This window comes from Acomys russatus, chromosome 14, assembly GCF_903995435.1.
Source record: "Acomys russatus chromosome 14, mAcoRus1.1, whole genome shotgun sequence".
NCBI classification, from domain to species: domain Eukaryota; kingdom Metazoa; phylum Chordata; class Mammalia; order Rodentia; family Muridae; genus Acomys; species Acomys russatus.
In genome coordinates, this window is record NC_067150.1 from 60,791,711 (window position 1) to 60,811,146 (window position 19,436).

Genomic DNA, 19,436 nt, shown 5'->3' on the forward strand with positions numbered 1-19,436 from the left:
GAATGAAAAACAAGTCTTTTGGGGGTCCTAGAGCTAAAAAGAGACGCAGACACAAGCCCCCATCCCTACCCCAGAAGCCATCTCCAATTGATAGCCATCTGCCAATAGAAATTTTGTTTTCACCAAGAGACCAAAGGGGTCTCACTGGGGAAGCCCTTAGTTACTCTAAGGGTGGACGACATGGCACAGCTATAGATCGTCCGTCAACAGAGAACAGGCACAGTGGTGTCTTTGGACGTCTCTATAGATCGTCAACAGAGAACAGGCACAGTGGTGTCTTTGGAAGTCTCTATAGATCGTCAACAGAGAACAGGCACAGTGGTGTCTTTGGAAGTCTCTTGTTACACACCATGTCAGGGTTTTATTTTTATTTTATTTTTCTCTTATTTAAAATTTTTGTTTTATTTATATATTTTCTCTCATTTTTTCCTATAGCTCCTTTGGTATTATAGCTTCCAGTTTAGTGTTTTTATGGGATTCCTGAGTGTGTGAACCAGTTGGTCTCTGTATCTATATCTTGTGTGTGTGTGTGTGTGTGTGTGTGTGTGTGTGTGTGTGTGTTTTCTTGGGTTCTTTTCCTTCTGTTTGTTTTGTCCTATTCTTATGTACTAATTCTTGTTCCATCTTATATTATATTTTATTATTACCCTAGAAGTCTGGATGTTTGTTTGTTTGTTTCTTTTTTTTTTTTTTTTCAAGACAGGGTTTCTCTGTGTAGCCTTGGCTGTCCTAGACTCGCTTTGTAGACCAGGCTGGCCTTGAACTCAGGTCAATCCACCTGCCTCTGCCTCCCAAGTGCTGGGATTGAAGGCGTGTCCCATCACTCCTGGCCCTGCCTGTTTGTCTTTTAATGAGGGACAGAAAGGGGGTGGATCTGGATGGGAGGGGAGGGGGAGGACTGGGAGGAGTAGAGGGAGGGGAAACCATAATCGCTACATCACAGAGGGGGGAAAATCTATTTTCAACGAAAGGAAAAAAATCCTTCTGAACAAAGTAAAAATAAAAATAGATAAATAAAAACAAATCTTTTGAAATATAAAATAATTTCAAGCTGGCTATGACTAAATCAGATGTTTGAAAGCCTAACTTATATGTTGGTGCACTATACAAGAATATGTTTGCAGTTAGATTACTACTGAATAATTTCAGATGTAAGAAACTGAGAAATTGAATATGGGGCAGATAAGATATAAGGGATAGCAATAATGGGTATTAGCCATCGCTTTGAAATTGCCTCGGAAGTAGGAAAAATAAAAACCTTGACATTCCCTACAACACAGGCTGAAATCAACAACCCACAGATGTGCAGGATGCTTGGTCTTTGAGATGCCGATCTGGTGCTGAGATGCATCTCAGAGGCAGAATGCGTGCTTAGCCTGGTCAAGGCCTTGGGTTCAGTCTCTGCCGCAAAGAGCAGATAGAGTAGGCCTCACCTGCTTGCTGGGCGGGCCTGAGGACCTGAGCGCAGATTCCTGGAACCCACGTATAAAGCTGGGCGTGGCGGCTTGCCCCTGTACTCCCAGTGCTGAGAGGGATGAGGGAGGAGAATCCGTGGGTCTCAGGGGCCGGCTAGTCCAGCTGACTCGGTGAAGTCCAGTTCACCGAGGGGCTATCTCAAAAAATAAAACGGGGGAGCCATGTAGGGAGACACCCAACGTGGACCTCCGGCCTCCACACGCATCCTCACGTGTGTGCATGTGTACTTGTGTACACGTTGCAAGCTGATATGTAACCCAGATGCTCACAGCTTCCTGAGCTCTTGCTGACCCTATTGGCGATTTAGCCACTGACTGACTCAAAGTGGGGCGGGGGAGGGGGGCGTGTGAGAGAGGACCAGTGTCTCTCCAGGGACTCTGATCACTCTGTCTTGGGACTACTTCTCGGCCGAGCCTGTCTTTCTGGGTGTACAAGCGAGAACAAAGAGGCTGTTGACCCCAGGGCTGACGCACCTTGTCCCTGATTTTCCTTCTTCCTGTCCAGCCTTTCTACGCACGTGAGAGTCTCTATTTCTTGTAGAGGCAATGGCTGGGCTCAACATTCCTGCGCTGAGTTGAGTGCCGAATGTCTCCGTCCCTGTCCTGGGTGCTCTCCGGCTTCTGAGAGCTGCTCTGCAGCATCCTCCAGTGCTCGCTCAACGTGGGACTCTGCTGGTGAAGGTCAAAGTCTAGCGTTTCCAGATATCCAACTGAGCTCCGTCTGCGATCTGTTACAATGGACTCACTTTCTCAGCGGGGGGTGGGGGTGTAGGGGGATGGGGGGAAGGTGGGGTTCTCTCTTCTCCTGATGTGGGGACCCCCCAGATCTCCGAAGGAACGTCACATAGCTCAAGGAAGGTTACAGGCCTGACCCTTTCCTGATAGAACCTGTTCAGCAAGCACCTGGGGATTCCTGGAAATACTCCTCCCTCTGCTAAGGAGATCTTAGCTTTCAGCAAATGACCTTTAATCATGTCTGGAAGTTCTTCCCCCATCCATGGGATAATTAAGTACTGTGTTCTGCTTCCTGTGACAGGACCCCGGTGCTACCGCATGTAAATTAGGCACTGTACCACTGCATGTAAATCAAGTATCTTTAGCACTTCTACCCCAGTGAATCAAACACATTCACCCTTGAAACCTCTCCTACTGCCCAAGGTCTGTTAACGTCTCTGATTCACAAAATAACTCTCTCTCTTTAGCTCGCACTATTCATCCACCGTGACCATCCGAGATTCCATCTATTCTATTCTGGGGAGGGGAGGGCTCCCCTTCTCCATGGAAAATCACTACTGGACGCCTGAACCCAACTGCAAATCAAGCAGCTACCTGCCTGGCAACCAGGAGCTTCTGGACCACCTGGGGCCTGACTGCCGGTGTTGGGCCTGCACCTACTGGACCTGCCTTCTCGCTGGTTCCAGGAGTCTCCTCTGCCATGCTTAGCGCAGCAGCTTACCCAAGAGGTTGTAACACTTTGGTACCACCACAGACAGGCCTTTCCATTGCTGTCTGAAACTGGAAATTTCATTCTAAAAGAGCCCAACAGTAGCACTCAGTGGAAAACTCATTTCCACCACCCCAGGTGAGACCAGGAACCTCACCTAGCTCATGGGCCTCACCCTGAGTGCTCTAAGCTCCTGAGATAGAAGCAGGACCTTTGACCTTGACCTTGAGGTCAAGCAGTGCCTTGACCAGCCCACTGGTCTCAGAAGCCAGGCCAACGGCTGACAATGAACGGCAGTCAAGAACAAAATTCTTCTTGGAATTTATACTTCTCACCCCTCAGTGTATAGTGTGTGTGTGTGTGTGTGTGTGTGTGTGTGTGTGTGTGTGTGTGTGTGTGTGTGTCCATGAGTGTAGGTAGTCTCTCCCCGACCCGGAGTCACAAGGGATATACAATGATGTGGATGTCAGCAAGCGTTCGAGCTTGGGTCCTCTGGAAGAACAGTAAATATTCCTAGCCACGAGCCATCTCTCCAGCCCTCATCTAGAGTGCTTTACGTTGTCCGCCTGTGGCTTTGCGTTTGTCCCCAACCGAGGACCCTGCCACCCTTGTTTTGCCACTTCGTAAGCGAACAGTAGTTAGAGCCTGGGCTTAGCTTTGACCACAGCAGTATTTCTTTTCTCTCGAATTTATTAATTTGTAGCTCTGGGTTCCAAAGCAAGTCACTTTTACATTTTAATATTTCAGTGTGGCCAAACAACAGCATTGACTTTGTGTAGTTGTTGTAAGTATTAACTAATCTGTACCCCATGGGTATCTTTGTGTCTAACACACCGTGAATATTAAGCATTGTCACTGTCATGTGGCCAACATCAGCATCCAACATCAGCTGAGCACCAACTCCGGACAGACGCAGATAAAGAACAGACACTGAAACTTAAATATCAGACAATGAGGCTCAGGCCGAGTGACAGAAATAAACAAAGGAGCAGTAAGGATGCAGTGGAGGGGAGGAGGCTGGAGAGATGGCTCAGCGGGTAGGATCCTGGTTTGATTCCCAGCACCCACCTGACGGCTCACGACCACCTGTGACTCTAGTTCCAGGGGCTCCAATGCGCTCTTCTGGTCTTCAAGGGCACCAGGGATGCTCTTGGTGAACAGACACACAGCCAGTCAGGACATCCACATACGTAAAAACTGAAAATGAAATAAAGAACACAGTGTCGTGGCTGAAATTCTTATAATTCTGACACTGGCAAGGTGGAGACAGACAGACAGATCCCGGGGCTTACTGGGCAGCCAGTCTAGTCTGATGAGTGAGCCCCAGGCCAGTGGAGAAACCATGTCTCAAAAACCAAGGTGGACTGCTCTTAAGAAATGATACCCGGGGGGTGACCTCGGAAGCTTACGCGCGCGCGCGCGCGCGCGCGCACACTCTCTCTCTCTCTCTCTCTCTCTCTCTCTCTCTCTCTCTCTCTCTCCTCTCTCTCTCTCTCTCATCTCTCTCTCTCTCCTCTCTCTCCTCGCTCCTCTCTCTCTCCCTCTCCGCTCTCTTCCTCTCTCTCTCTCTCTCTCACGCACATACTGAGAGAATGAATACAGTATGATCCAAGTGGCTCATTGGTTGGCTCTTCCTGGTTTGGGAACAGCTCCATGAGTCAGTGATTTGCCAGGTAAGAGGATGGGGGAAGAGGACCTCTAAAGCCCGTGGTCACAGGAAGGCAAGCTGCCTTCTGGAAGGTCTCATTTTTCTGATCAGTTAGCTCTGCTGGTGGCACCATCAGCCTTGCTCCTGGCCTTTCTGCTAGTGGGAGTTGCAGGAACAATCGTACCCACCGGGACTTGTAGCTTTCCCTGGACTGTCATCAAAGTCAACTATCAGGGACCATGATCCTGTGGAAAGAGCCCTTGGTGGAGGGTCAAGGCCATGTGGCGTGCTCCAGGTCTGTTAGTAGTCTGTACCAGAGGGTTGCTATGGATACGAACAAAACCTACACTGGGCAGTAGCATCATGCCTTTAGTTCCAGCACCCAGGAGGCAGAGCCAGGGGGATCTATGAGTTCCAGGATAGCCTGGTCTACTTGAAAAAAAAAATAGTTTAAGAAGAAGAAGACATACAAAGAGAAAATTTTGTACAATATGTTTTGGGGATGGGGAGGGCCAGCATTTCTCTGTGTAGCCTTGGCTGTCCTGGACTCACCTTGTAGACAAGGCTGGCCTAGAACTCACAGAGATCCACTTGCCTCTGCCTCTCTGAGTGCTGGGATTACAGGCGTGCACCACCACGCCTAGCAAGTACAATATACTCTTATCATACCTAACTTTGTCATTTTAATAGCTAAATGAGTCAGCAAGTAGTTTTCTTAAAAATGTTTTATGTCCAGGACGGGATGTAGCTCCGTGAGAAGAGGGCTTGCCTAACATGTGTGAATCTCTCCAGGTTCAATGCCCAGCACTGCATCGACAAGGTCTGGTAGTGCACACTTGTAATCCTAGCACCTGGGAAGTGGAGGCAGGAGGGTCACAAGTTCAAGGTCATTTACATAGTGAGGTTAACCAGCCTGAGGTCCTTGAGACAAACTTGCTGTTGCTGTTCTATTTAAGTAAGTGGTAAATTAGCCTCCGTTTTAATCAAGGAGGCTGGTAGGAATGATTCTCGAGCTAAAGGAAATGGGTTCAAGTCCAGGGTCATCCGTCTTGCTTCACCGCCTGCTCCCCCCAGGGTTGTGACGTTGAAAGTAACCAATGTGCAAACACTTGGGCAGCACAGAGACAGTGAGTGAGCACTAACTCTTGTGGTAGTGCAGCTTTTTGACAGAAGGAGAGGGGCTGAAGTGAATACTGTGATGTTTCCAAACCTCTGGCTTCTCAGTTTTCAGCATTTCCCTCCGCCATGGTCCCACAACAAGGAGCTCTCTGAAATTGGCTTGACAGATAAGTCTCCAGTTAACAAAAAGAACAACCGTGCGTGCGTGCGTGTGTGTGTGTGTGTTTGTGTGTGCGTGCATGTGTGGTTACTGTTGATGATGTCCAGGCTGACAAATGGTTTTGGGTCCAGACTTCCTCCTGCATTATTAATGAAAAATTTCATATCACCTGAGGCTAGCCTTGTTCTTCTCACAAGTCTTTGGCGACTAACAATCTCACTGGCCTCTGAAGAAGAGTCTGCCAAGCCGGCTCGCCTCCCCAGCCTTCCACATGCAGCTTCCACACACAGCTTCAAATTAGGTTTGAATAAAAGACTGTGATAAATAGGTAAGTGTCTCCTTACACAGACAGCCACTTGTTTGGGGATTAAAGTATCGATTTTGGAATGTGGCCGAGATTTAGATGCAGGTTAATTAAACATTTACATATATGTGCCGAACAATATATTGCATGGTACAATAATGTGCATTTTAATCAGAAACCATGGGTGTTTGTGTTTGCTTTCTCCATGTTAATTGGCACCATGCTGGCTCCCGCTTACGTATTTGGCTAGATGGAAGAAAATAGACATGATGTTTTAAATATTTTAATTAGGACCAGCAGTTGTCGGCTCCCTCATTTCTCATTGGACTGTTTCACATGCATGAATAAATTAGCTCGCCTGGAAGTACTCTGCAGAAAGTGGTTGCCCTCTGGCCATAAAGAGAGCCCCATTCATTAATACTTTAATGAAATTAGCTGTGAGCAAAATATTATTCCTTTTAACTGTGTTCTAATTTCTTAATTTTAATTAGGCACATAATTGTAGGGTGCTGAAATTATCTTCATGTTCAGCAACTAAAGTTCCATCATCAGGAGCCTGTGGCGAGGGCATTGAGTACTACCCATGCGGTCCAGCAGGAGATTTTCATCTGACTTTTTTTTCTACTTCACCAAAAGTCTCGGCTGCCTTCTCACTTGCCGTATGGAGATGGTGATTCAAAACTCCTTCAGCTTCTTTGGGAGAGAAGCCACATGATCTACCATGAATCTGACTGCCATTTCCTCTTCCTCCTCCTCTTCCTCCTCCTCCTCTCCTTCCTCCTCCTCCTCTTCCTCTTCCTCCTCCTCATCCTTGTCCTCCTCCTCCTCTTCCTCCTCCTCCTCCTCTTCCTCCTCCAGGTTTATCCACATGGGCCCCATGCAGGGCCTGAAGATGTGATTTTGTTTATAGAGTATTTGCCTAGGATGTATGAGGTCCTGGCTCAGTTTTCAGAGCTGCATAAAACCGAGGATGGTGTTCCAGGCCTGTAATCCTAGCACTCAAGGGGTAGGAGGAGGAGGATAAGAAATACAACGCCATTCTCCATTATATAGTGAGGCTAGCATGGACTATGTGAGACTCTGCATCAGTTAATTAATTAATTAATTAAAGGAAAATATACTTAACCTAGGCCCCATGTAAAGATCCCCGCACGAGGTTTTGTCGTAGGACTTCAACAGTGCCTCGGTTCACCACTTCCTCTTGGCTGTTTCGAGTGGATGTGTGAGCTCTGTGAGGCTGAGGCAGCAGGCGTGGAGGTGTCCTCCTTTCAACCACCAGCTTATGACTTGGAGCCCCTGCTTTATGTAAACACCGTTGTCAAATGTACGAAATTGAAAGAACCTCTTGACTTCAATGCTTGGATGTTCTGATTAAAATTGTAGCATTTTGGAGGTTGGAGAGATGGGCAGTGGTTAAGAGTATAGATGCTCTTGGGGAGGACCCAAGATCAATTCCCAGGACCCACCGGGCAGCTCACAACTGTCTGTAACTCCAGCTCCGAGGAGTCTGGGACCCTCTTTTGCCTTATATGGGAACCACACGCACATATACATGTACATTTAGGCAAAATATGCACATAAAGTAAAAATAAATCTTTTAAAGTGGGAGCATTTCATAATGCTTTACGCATATGAAAGAATTCACAGATGAATGCCAAAGTGGATCTTGTGAGTTCAATAGAACAGTCATTTGTATCCTCTGAGTACAATTTTAGAAGATTTGGCATGCAATCTGAATTGAAATTTAAGTGAGAAGCTATAAGTCTTGTGGTCTATATTGTTTCCCCCAAATCAAGGAGAGTTGTCATGACAAGAACTGGGTGTACATGATTCAGTGACTTCTGAAAAATAGAAAGTTTATTTAATAACTGTTGGTAGTAGTCTCTGTCTCCTAGCATTGTCCGTTGTGTGCCTGGACTGGTGGTATTTCAGTGAACTGAGAAAGGCAACTGACCTAATTAAGTATGTTATAGGCAGATCTGTGAGTTCAAGGCCAGCCTGGTGTACAAAGCAAGTTCCAGACAAGCCAGTGCTACACAGTAAGACCTTACCTCAAAAGTCATGTATTTTCTCTTCCATGCAAAGTGATATTAATGCCTTGATTGAATCTTTACAAGAAGTTTTAAATTAGCTAAATCACAGAAGGCCTGATGCACTGAGCACTCAGGGAATGTTAGGAAATAGCATTGACATTCCCAGTCCCAGGGCTCAGACTCAGACCACCAGCCTGTGAACTGCACAGCATATCTTAGCTTTATGTGCAAAGCTCTCCAATTTGTGATCTCAGCTTAATTGCATCTCTTTCATAAAAATAGATCTGAGTGCAGCTCAACAGAACGAGGCAGATTTTGTCCAAACTACTGTCATTTTACGTGTTTATTCCTTCTTCGTGCAGTGCTGGGATTCAAACTCTGGGCTGAGTACATAATAGTCGAGCACTCTGAAGATGATCAGCAATAGCCCTTCATGCATTTCCTTTTAAAAGGGGGACTCCATTAAAGACACCATTGCTCAGACTTAGCTTGCCGCTTACCCACGCCAGTTTTCACACTCATTTTCCCTCACGGCATTCACTTCATTTCATTTCCACTTGCCTTGCACAGGCCAGCGCTCTACCACTGAGCTGTATCTGCAGTCCTGCATTTTCACTTTGGTATCAGTTCTGTGCTTTCTAACTATTTCCTTCTCACCTTGGTCAGGCATGTTTGATGATGCTATTTCCACTAGACAGGTGTTCTCTTGCTCAGATGTATCAACCTCTGTCAATATAATTCATTTTCTTGCGTTTTGAGCAATTCCTTCTATATTTTTAGATTCTAAAAAGAGCTTGTCTCATACATGCTCTCTGTCTCTTTCTGTCTCTCTCTGTTACTGTCTGTCTGTCTGTCTGTCTGTCTGTCTGTCTGTCTCTCTCTCTCTCTCTCTCTCTCTCTCTCTCTCTCTCTCTCTCTCTCTCTCTCTCTCTCTCTCTCCTGAGATTGGAGAGCTGTTTTGAACTCAGAGAGATCTGCCTGCCTCTGGCTCCTAAGTACTGGGATTAAAGGCGTGTGCCACGCTGCCCAGCTAGAAAGCTTGCTTTTTATACTTAGCTTTTAATGAACTTCATTTTGTGCATAATACAACTTGTGACTGGTAAGGTGAATTACCCAGACGTCAATCTTTGAGATTGTTTCAGCTGATTCGTTGTTCTCACATCACGTGAGTTGTACAGTCAGCCTCTCAGATCTCACACATGTACATGGATATGCATCAGACACAGACACACATGCACACACACGTACACACATGATCATACACACTTGCACATACAGACACACAAGCACACACATAGACATGCATACACACAGACACATATAGACACATATTTGCTGGGACTTTGAGGTTAAAGAAATTTGCAAAAAGTGAAATATTTGTGATACTGAATTTCCCCTAGATCCATTTACTATCTTTTAATTTTTTTCTTTCCCTATCTTTTAATAGTTTTATAATTTCATCTGTAGAATTGTTGAGCATATATAATACCTTTAATTTGTTCTAACTTTGGCCTTTAATTTATGTTCTGATATGGTTTTGTTTTGTTTTGTGGTTGGTTCTCCCACTTTTTTTATGCCCACCCTTGATCTGAATAATGACATGGAGACCTTTATATTTATTAAAATCTTCAGGCACTACAGCTGGGCAGATACTCGGCTGTTCTGACCCACCAACAGTGCCATGTGACACATTACCTTAGTCTTGCCCTGTCTCCTCCTCCTTCATCCATGTCCTAACAGTGACTCCTCTCCTCTGGTTCCCATCTGAGACCTTCTCACTGGGATCAGACGTCCCACCTTAACTTTCCAACCCAGTTATTGGTCATTTAGCTCTTTATTAGACCAATTAAAAGGTGACAGAGAACAAAGTTTACAAAATACTAAGACAAGAAATGCTTCATAATAAGTGACAATACTAAAATCCAGACTGCAATCAGATTTCTGTTGGAACAGAAATCAGCACTTGAGCAATACAGTGCACACACACACACACACACATGCACACACACACACACACACACAAAATCAACCCAACATCTCCCCCTTTTAGTTCAATTATAGGCTCTTTCTCATACAATAAGAAATTTATACAGTAAGAACAAACATGAAAAAAATATCAGATAAGCTAACAACTGAGATGTAATATGAATAAATTAATAAAATATTTTTAAAATATATCAGGTAAGAGTTGCATTCACCATGTCTAGTCTATTTACATTTGGCAGCCTTGGGAAAAGTACTCTGCTATCTGTCAAAGCTCTGTGCTTAAGTCACTTTCTATCATAACGTGCATTTATCAACCTGTAAGTATCTTTTTATACCTTAAAACATTTTCTTAAATCCTAAACAGCCTAAGCTTAACGGTGGGACTATAACTATCTAGTCTTCAACCTCATCAGAGACCTGAGAAAGATAAATATTACCTGAGTTAAACAGGAAGTGCAGAGCAAGCAGCTTCCAAAACTGTAGAAATGACACAGACAGCTGGCTGCCTGGACAGTCGCCCAAAGTTCCCCCCGCAGCGTCAGAGCATCCGTCTTTGGGCTTCAGGATAAACATAAAACAGACTGTTCTGTGAAGCAGGGATTATGAAGGACTTGCCAGCCTCGCCCTTGTAAAGGTCGCCAGTTGACTTCTTTTGTGTCCTGGATGTCCACAGCTTGGACAGAGAGAATAGTTTTTTTTCTCCTGGTGGCTAGCTTGCCACATTAGAAGCAAACTCCGCATAGAGGTTCTTTGATGCCCAGCATCTTCTGTGAGGTAGTAGGGGATGCTGCCAGAAGCAGACACGTCTCACTCTCATGAAAAGCCTATGCTAATTAAGCATCTTTAAATGCTATATTCTGAGGATCTCTGAGGTTTTTGAAGATGCTCTATCTGCCGTATCTTTCAGGCTATAAGATGCACCTGACCATAAGACACACCCAGTTTTCAGAGCAGTAAAACAAGAAAAACAGTAAAAACAGCAATTGGACCACAAGGCACACCCTAGTCCCCCCATACACTTTTGGGGGGAAAAGTGCGTCTTATGGTCCAAAAAATACAGGGTCTATAATATATCTGGAAGGCAAACATTGCTTGTTTCTAGCTATTTACTATTAAATTAACTTTGACGACATCTATAGGAGGCTAAATAAAGCTTATTTCTGTGGTAAGTAAACTAGTGCCTAATAAGACCACAAGTTTGATTGACTGAGTTACTAACTTATATTTCTTAATTATTATAAACATTTGCGGTAGCAATATCTTTCAAGGACTAGAACTTCACAGCGCATCTCTAAGTGAATCGCATATGTACAACAATGTATACGGTGTGTTGCAGCAAAATATTATCTTAAATTTGTATCAAGGTGCAAAATCCATGTCAATGTAAAAATATTTGGTTTATTGAATGATCTTTAGTTTAAAAGTAGATCCAATAATCTCCCCTTTTATCATATCACTCTTATGCTCCCTTTTTTTTCTTTTTATTTCTTTTCCCCCTTTTTCACTAACATTAGACAGGAGAAAAAGACGGGTAGAGGGGGGAAAAAGAAAGAGAAAAAGAGTTCCCTGTGTCTAACCTCCTTTTATTTGTCTCCTCCTTGACCAAGACCATTAGCAACCTGTGACCAACCCCCATAAAGGACTACAAACATCCATCACCAATGGAATGGCCAAAAACCATCCACCACCACCCCTCACTTTTTAGGATTGGGGCATTGTTCTCTTAAAATTACTTTCTGCTGTCTGTGGGTGACATTCTCTTTTGCGGGCCCAGAGAAAAATCGGAATAATGGTTTAGGAGAGCTACCTGTAACATTTGCTGCCCAGTCTTTGCGTGATGGAAACCTGCCAGGCTTAGCTGAAATCCCGGCTGGAACAGTCTGCGAGGCTAGACCATCTTGTCTAGTGATTTTTAAATTTTTATTTATTTATTTATTTATTTATTTATTGATTTTTTGAGACAAGGCTTCTCTGTGTATCCTTGGCCATCCTAGACTCACTTTGTAGACTAGGCTGGCCTCGAACTCACAATGATCCGCCTGCCTCTGCCTCCGGAGTGCTGGGATTAAAGGCGTGTGCCACCGCGCCTGGCTTAGCTAGTGATTTTGAAGTTATTCTGGATGCAGATTTTTGAGGAAACAGCTATTGAAGCAGTCTGTGAGGTTCTATCACCTGGATTATTTGTCTTCTTTGGTGTCTGGTCCTTTTGCTCTATGAACATATAAACTTTTAAAGGTAAAATACATTTCCGCATTAACACGTGGATGGCATGTGCAGTGTGCACAATTCAGCTAAAGATGACTCTCGGCTCTCAGTTTCGAGCAGGTGAAAGGCATCAAATCTTATAAGTCAGCTTGGACTGTATGACCTAACTGTAATATAAGTTTCTATCCATGCCATTTAAAAGGACAACAAGACTTATTGGCTACACAGACACATTTCCATGGTACAGCCAGTCTCGGAGCTGCTTCCGTGTAGAAGGGTCAGCATTCATGTCACCCATTCTGCTGTTTTCTTTCTTTGTTTCTGCAGCCAAGGTTTTCAGGAGGTCTCCCCTGCTCTTTTTTATGAAGGAATTCATAGCTTTTCTTCTCCTGCTGAGACAAAGGCAGAACTTCTCCCCCGAAATGCAACACAACACACCTCCTCCTTTCCGTTCTGAGGCTGGTTTAGTTCAGCAGTTCCCCCATAACCCAGTGTCTCTCAGCAGCTGTTGGGTTTTGCTCTTAGCATTTGAAAAATTTAAAGTTCATAAAGCGTTGTTATCTATCTCTAGGGGTCTTTGTTACCTCTTTTTCTTTATTAAGCGTATCTTTTAAAGTACTATTAGATTGTTACGCAACTGCGTGTCCTGTAGGGTTGTGCAGTATACCTATAATATGCTTTATACTGTTATGTGCAAAAAAAAAGTTACATTTTATCAGAGGCATGCGCTGGAGCGTTGTCAGTCTTGGTTTTTACAAGTATCTCCATAATAGCCATAACTTCCAGTAAATGTGTAATCAGAGAATCAGCTTTTTTCAGAATTCGAGGCAAAAGCCCTTTGGAGTTCTGAATGTGTGTCCATGCTTCTGAGGGCACATACTTTAATTTTCCAAACTCGGCGAAACAGAACACATAAGCTACTGTATGACATGCGGTGGCGTTACTAACCAGAGCCTGCGTTTTTACCTCAGCATGCAGACTTCATCCAGTAATGGACAACACAACATCTGGTTTGGCCCAGCTGGCTGGTCGCTGAGGCGCCTTCATCCAGCGTCTCCGTGGCCTGCTGTCCCGCAGCCTCCTCGAGCGTCCCTGGATTTCTCTCATCCTTCCTTTGCAGACTTACAGAGCATTTTTATTTATTTTCTTTCTCCTTTCTTTGGAGACTTATTTTATTTCTCTCTCTCTCTCTCTCTCTCTCTCTCTCTCTCTCTCTCTCTCTCCTCCCTTCAGAAATGTTACTTTCTTTTTCTTTTTTGTCCTTCCTTTGGAAACTTTTTTTTTTCTCCATATTTAAACCCAGTATTTTTTCCTGTGGCTGTCAATGTTTGGTTTCTTTTTTTCTTTAGAATCTATGCATCTTTCAAAACATTTGTGTTCATTTCTCCTTCAGAGACTTCACTCTCTAGGTACATTTATTTTCTTCTCCTTTATCACCTTTTAACTTAAATTTTTTTCTTGTATTTAATTTTCTCTAAATTCTTTCCTCTGGGGAATGCCAGTTTTAAGCATTTAACATGACTTTTTTTTTTTTTACATTATTCTCTCTTTAAGGATTTCACTTTATTATTTTAAAGCATTTACTTCTCCATGATTTTTTTAATAGCCAGTTAATTTTTTCCTTTGTCAATTAAGCACAATTCCAAACCTTGAGGTTCTGTGCCAATATTCTCTATTACTCAATCTACTTTCTTAAATGCACTAGTCCTTTAAAAGAAGCCTGTGTGAACACATGGACTGCTGAAAAGGAAGCTGGGGACAGATGCTTCTGAAGGTATCAATACGCTTGGCTATTGTCAGAGTATGAGACATTCCTCAGACAGCAGCAGGTGCTGTCCATCAGAAAGACTTTCTAATCCGCCGTGGGAAACTACATCTATATATGAAACTAAACACTCAAAGCTTTAACAATCAGACTACATCACATTCTCTCACAGTTAAGGTTTATGAGGACTTTACATGATCTTACCTGTGAGGGTGAGACCGTGGGGTGTGTCACTGTGTGAGCCCATAGGGTGGAATGTGAGTGTGTCAGTGTGTGAGCCCACAGGGTAGAATGTGGGGTGTGTCAGTGTGTGAGCCCATAGGGTGGAGTGTGAGTGTGTCAGTGTGTGAGCCCATAGGGTAGAATGTGGGTGTGTCGGTGTGTGAGCCCATAGGGTAGAATGTGGGTGTGTCAGTGTGTGAGCCCATAGGGTGGAATGTGGGTGTGTCAGTGTGTGAGCCCATAGGGTGGAATGTGGGTGTGTCAGTGTGTGAGCCCATAGGGTGGAATGTGAGTGTGTCAGTGTGTGAGCCCATAGGGTGGAATGTGGGTGTGTCAGTGTGTGAGCCCATAGGGTGGAATGTGAGTGTGTCAGTGTGTGAGCCCATAGGGTGGAATGTGAGTGTGTCAGTGTGTGAGCCCATAGGGTAGAGTGTGGGTGTGTCAGTGTGTGAGCCCATAGGGTAGAATGTGGGTGTGTCAGTGTGTGAGCCCATAGGGTAGAATGTGGGTGTGTCAGTGTGTGAGCCCATGGGTAGAATGTGGGTGTGTCAGTGTGTGAGCCCATGGGTGGAGTGTGGGTGTGTTAGTGTGTGAGCCCATAGGGTAGAATGTGGGTGTGTCAGTGTGTGAGCCCATAGGGTAGAATGTGGGTGTGTCAGTGTGTGAGCCCATAGGGTAGAATGTGGGTGTGTCAGTGTGTGAGCCCATAGGGTAGAATGTGGGGTGTGTCAGTGTGTGAGCCCATAGGGTAGAATGTGGGTGTGTCAGTGTGTGAGCCCATAGGGTAGAATGTGGGTGTGTCAGTGTGTGAGCCCATAGGGTAGAATGTGGGTGTGTCAGTGTGTGAGCCCATAGGGTAGAATGTGGGGTGTGTCAGTGTGTGAGCCCATAGGGTAGAATGTGGGTGTGTCAGTGTGTGAGCCCATAGGGTAGAATGTGGGTGTGTCAGTGTGTGAGCCCATAGGGTGGAATGTGGGCGTGTCAGTGTGTGAGCCCATAGGATAGAATGTGTGTGTGTCAGTGTGTGAGCCCATAGGGTGGAATGTGGGTGTGTCAGTGTGTGAGCCCATAGGGTAGAATGTGGGTGTGTCAGTGTGTGAGCCCATGGGTGGAGTGTGGGTGTGTCCGTGTGTGAGCCCACAGGGTAGAATGTGGGGTGTGTCACTGTGTGAGCCCATAGGGCGGAACGTGGGGCTTGTGAGAGTATTAACCCATGGGGTGAAGCAACTGAGCATGGGGTTTGTGTGGGACATTCAGCAACAGTAAAAATATCTGAATACTTAGTGACTGAAACTTGGAAACTAAGAAACCCGACAGGAGGTGATTAGGAGGTACTTCTGCCAGCACAGGGCAGGTGGTCACTGCAGCCTTGCTTCCAAACACACAGCCACACATCATGAAGGGCACCCCACCACTCCAGGCAAACCAACGCTGCCTCAACAGCTCGCCTGGGAATCAAAACTACCTCATGTCCTGAGGTGCATGCTTTGCTTTGCACATACAAAGCTCGCTTCTCCTTAGAGAAACATCCCGGCCAAACAGTGGAAGAAGACGCGTCTCGTATTCCTCCCTGTGCAAATGCACACCTCCCCGTGCAAATGCACACATCCCTGCATTGTATCGTGTAAGGACGCTTGACTATAAAAGTTGTTGTTTGAGTTGCCGAAAGGCTCCATCTTTAAAATGTTAAGAGAGCTTTGACTTGGGATTTGGAAGGAATTTCTAGTGTCTGCAACGGTCCTAAGGGTGTGCCTTTCGTTCTATGCTGTGTGCTTATTAAAGTGGCGTTCCCAGCAGTGATGATTATAAGTCGAAATATCTATCAACTTTGAAAAATGCCAAAGATGTGCTACACACTGCAGTATTAAATATTCATACATGATTTATCTGTTTTTACTTATGGGGGGGAGTGTGTGCACATGTGAGTGTAGCACCCACACAGGCCAGAAAGGGGGATCAAATCCCCCAGCGTTGGAGTTACAGTTAGTTGTGAGCCACGTGATACAGGTGCTAGGAGCGGAATCTGAGTGAGTCCTCCGGAAAAACAGCAAGTGCTCTTAACTTCTCCCGCCAGAAGGTTTAATTTTTATGTAAAAATAAACAAGCACGTCCATCTTATTCATATGCAGATTTGCTTTAATTTTTTAAATACTAAACGGTGTTTTATTAAATATCATAAATAGGCAAATGTGTACAGAAAGTAGGTACACTGCTGTCAGGCAGCCACTTCAAGGTTTTCAGTTAGACTTGAGAACCTCTATATGGGGGTATTGCCCTTTCTAACAAATCGCTTGGAAAAAATATTTCAAGCTATACCATAACCTAATTAGAATCAACTGTAAAGAATTCCTCTCCAACGCCGGGCGTGGTGGCGCACGCCTTTAATCCCAGCACTCGGGAGGCAGAGGCAGGCGGATCGCTGTGAGTTCGAGGCCAGCCTGGTCTACAAAGTGAGTCCAGGATGGCCAAGGCTACACAGAGAAACCCTGTCTCAAAAAACCAAAAAAAAAAAAAGAATTCCTCTCCCGGTAAAGGCAGGTTTGTCATATAGCCAATGGCTCCTGGGTGAGCAGATCTTGTATCTATAGTCTTCTACACAACAGTTGCCCAGGACATGCTAACTCACTAAAGCCAGCCATGGTCGGTTTCACACGGCATAGTTAAGGGGTTGTCAATAATCTGCCTCCCTGCTTGATGACTTCAGTAAACCTTTTCGGCATGTGAAAGCACACTCTTCCCAACAGGGCTTATCAAACAGGCTTGAGTAACTTGAAACAAGTCATCCCTGAGACAATCTGCTTATAAATTAAGACCACTAGAAAACCTTTACTTCTATCTGCGTTAATTTATATGCTGAATTCATTCCCATGCCATCAGTTTTTGTTTCTTCAGCTTCTTCTGGGATATCTTCCTCTTCTGTGCCGCCTCCTCCTCTGGCTTTGGAACAGTCTGCTCCTTCTCAGTGAGGATCATCTCGATGTGGCAGGGTTAATCCGGCCATGGGCTCTGTAAGCTCATAAAGCGTCTTAGGTGCCTTGTTCACCTGGACGTGTTCAATGACCAGGGAATGTACTTCTAAACTCTTAACTTCAGCATTGCTCTCTGCATTTTTAATCATGCGCAGCAAGAATTCAGCACTCTTTTTTGGCCACCGACCCTAAGTCCAACCCCACTGTGTGGCCTGGGCGCACCTCCCGATGCCACCATTATACCACAGGAATGGTTTTAAAGTGACATCTTGCAGATACTTGGTGGCTTTCCGGATATGCTCACCCTTGATGGCCTGGGCAGTTTCTCGGGTGTTCTTAAAGTGAACACGAAGATTTGAACCTCTTAATTTGCATGGCTTTTTAAAGTTTTCTGAATCAAGAGAGTAGTGAACCATCTTCACGGGTCACCTCAGTCTGCTCACAGGAGCAGCTTGCTTTCGGCCTTAATAAATGGTAAAAGTATGTGTATACCAAATAATCATTTTAAAATAAATTTCCTTGTCAAGGTTTTTATCTGCACAGAGTCTGAGTGGCACCTGGTCTAGGCGTGGCTACGAGAGGTTCTCACTCCAAGTGGTCCCGGTGGCCATGGCTCTTGATTACGTTTTGCCTTTGATAACTGGAATCAGTCTCTCTCTCTCTCTCTCTCTCTCTCTCTCTCTCTCTCTCTCTCTCTCTCTCTCTCTCTCTTTCTCTCTCTGTCTCTGTCTCTGTCTCTCTCTCTCTCTCTCTGCTTTTGGATTGCTATTAGAAACAAGAAAACTGAGAAATTTGTCATTTCCATTAGCAGCTCGGTGTTGATATACAAACAGTTTAAAACATAAGGTCCTGTGTGGTCTACAGCCTGCGGCACAACTGTGGGGGAATACCGGCTTTGTGCCTGTGGCATGCCGGCAAAGCAGAAGATGGAAGGACAGGGTTCCAGGGCCTTGGAGACACCATTCAGCACTTGGCCAAACAATTGCTTCTGACTGAACAAGCAAGAACATTATTTATTCATGGAAATGATTGGAAAGAAACAATTTTGATACTGTCAAAAATGCAGCCTAGGGTTTAAATTATTTAATGATGAAAACTCTATGAATGGATCATCTATCTATGTCTCTATCTGCCGACCCATCACCTAGCTACATAGCTGCCATTCATCTGTGTCTGCCTAGTTACCTATCACCTACCCACCCACCTATCCGTCTACTTACTTATCATCTAACTGCTGCCGATTTCTCGTCATTTAATTTATCATCTACCAATCTATATCTATCATTTGTTAATCTATCCCCTATTATCCATCTATCAATATATCACTTACCTACCTAGCATCTATAAGTTTATTATTTATTTACCCATTTATATGTCTATTATCTACCAAGGTACCTATTTATCATCATCAAATCAATAATTTATCAATTTTTGTGTCTTCTATCTATCATCTATTATCTACTATGTATAAATCATTTTTTGTTTGTTTTTGAGGCAGGGTCTCCCTGTATAGCCCTGGCTGTCCTGGAACTCATCTTGAGCTCAGAGATCTGCCCGTCTCTGCCTCCTGAGTGCTGGGATGAAAGGCGTGTGCCACCCCACCCAGCCTTATAAATCAACTTTAAAAATCCATTTTGCTCATTGCTTAAAAATGGACCTAAAAGATTTGTTCAAGTGCTTACACACACACACACACACACACACACACACACACAGTTTTAATAGAAAATATTGAAAGATGACACGTATCAAAATAATACAAAGACTAGAGACCACAGTGTGAATGAACACCGTCCACCACAGCGGGATCGCCCGGTTTTTTTTTTTTTTGTGTGTGCCCTTCGATCTCTCCCATGTTTCATGAAATTTCTGCAATAAGCGTGTATCATGGTGTAAATAACATGTTAAGTTATTTAAATAATAAATAACTCATCAACATAATTTCTGGTACTGTCCTGCTAAGTGTCAAGCAGCACCATTAAATGTCAAGGCTCATGCTGACTTTCTGAAGCAGACATGTCTCCTAGGGGTCTTCTTAGAGAAAGCATCTTTCCACACTCACCAGCATTCTGTTGGGAAGCCCCTCCTCCAGGGCACAGAGAGGAT

The 19,436-nt window shown here is 44.5% G+C and overlaps 1 pseudogene; it reads right to left on the reverse strand.

Annotated features, from left to right (window-relative positions):
- Nucleotides 1-17,220: 17,220 nt before the first annotated feature.
- On the reverse strand, nt 17,221-17,746 carry LOC127198070 (60S ribosomal protein L17-like; annotated as a pseudogene).
- Between the last annotated feature and the right edge of the window lie 1,690 nt (nt 17,747-19,436).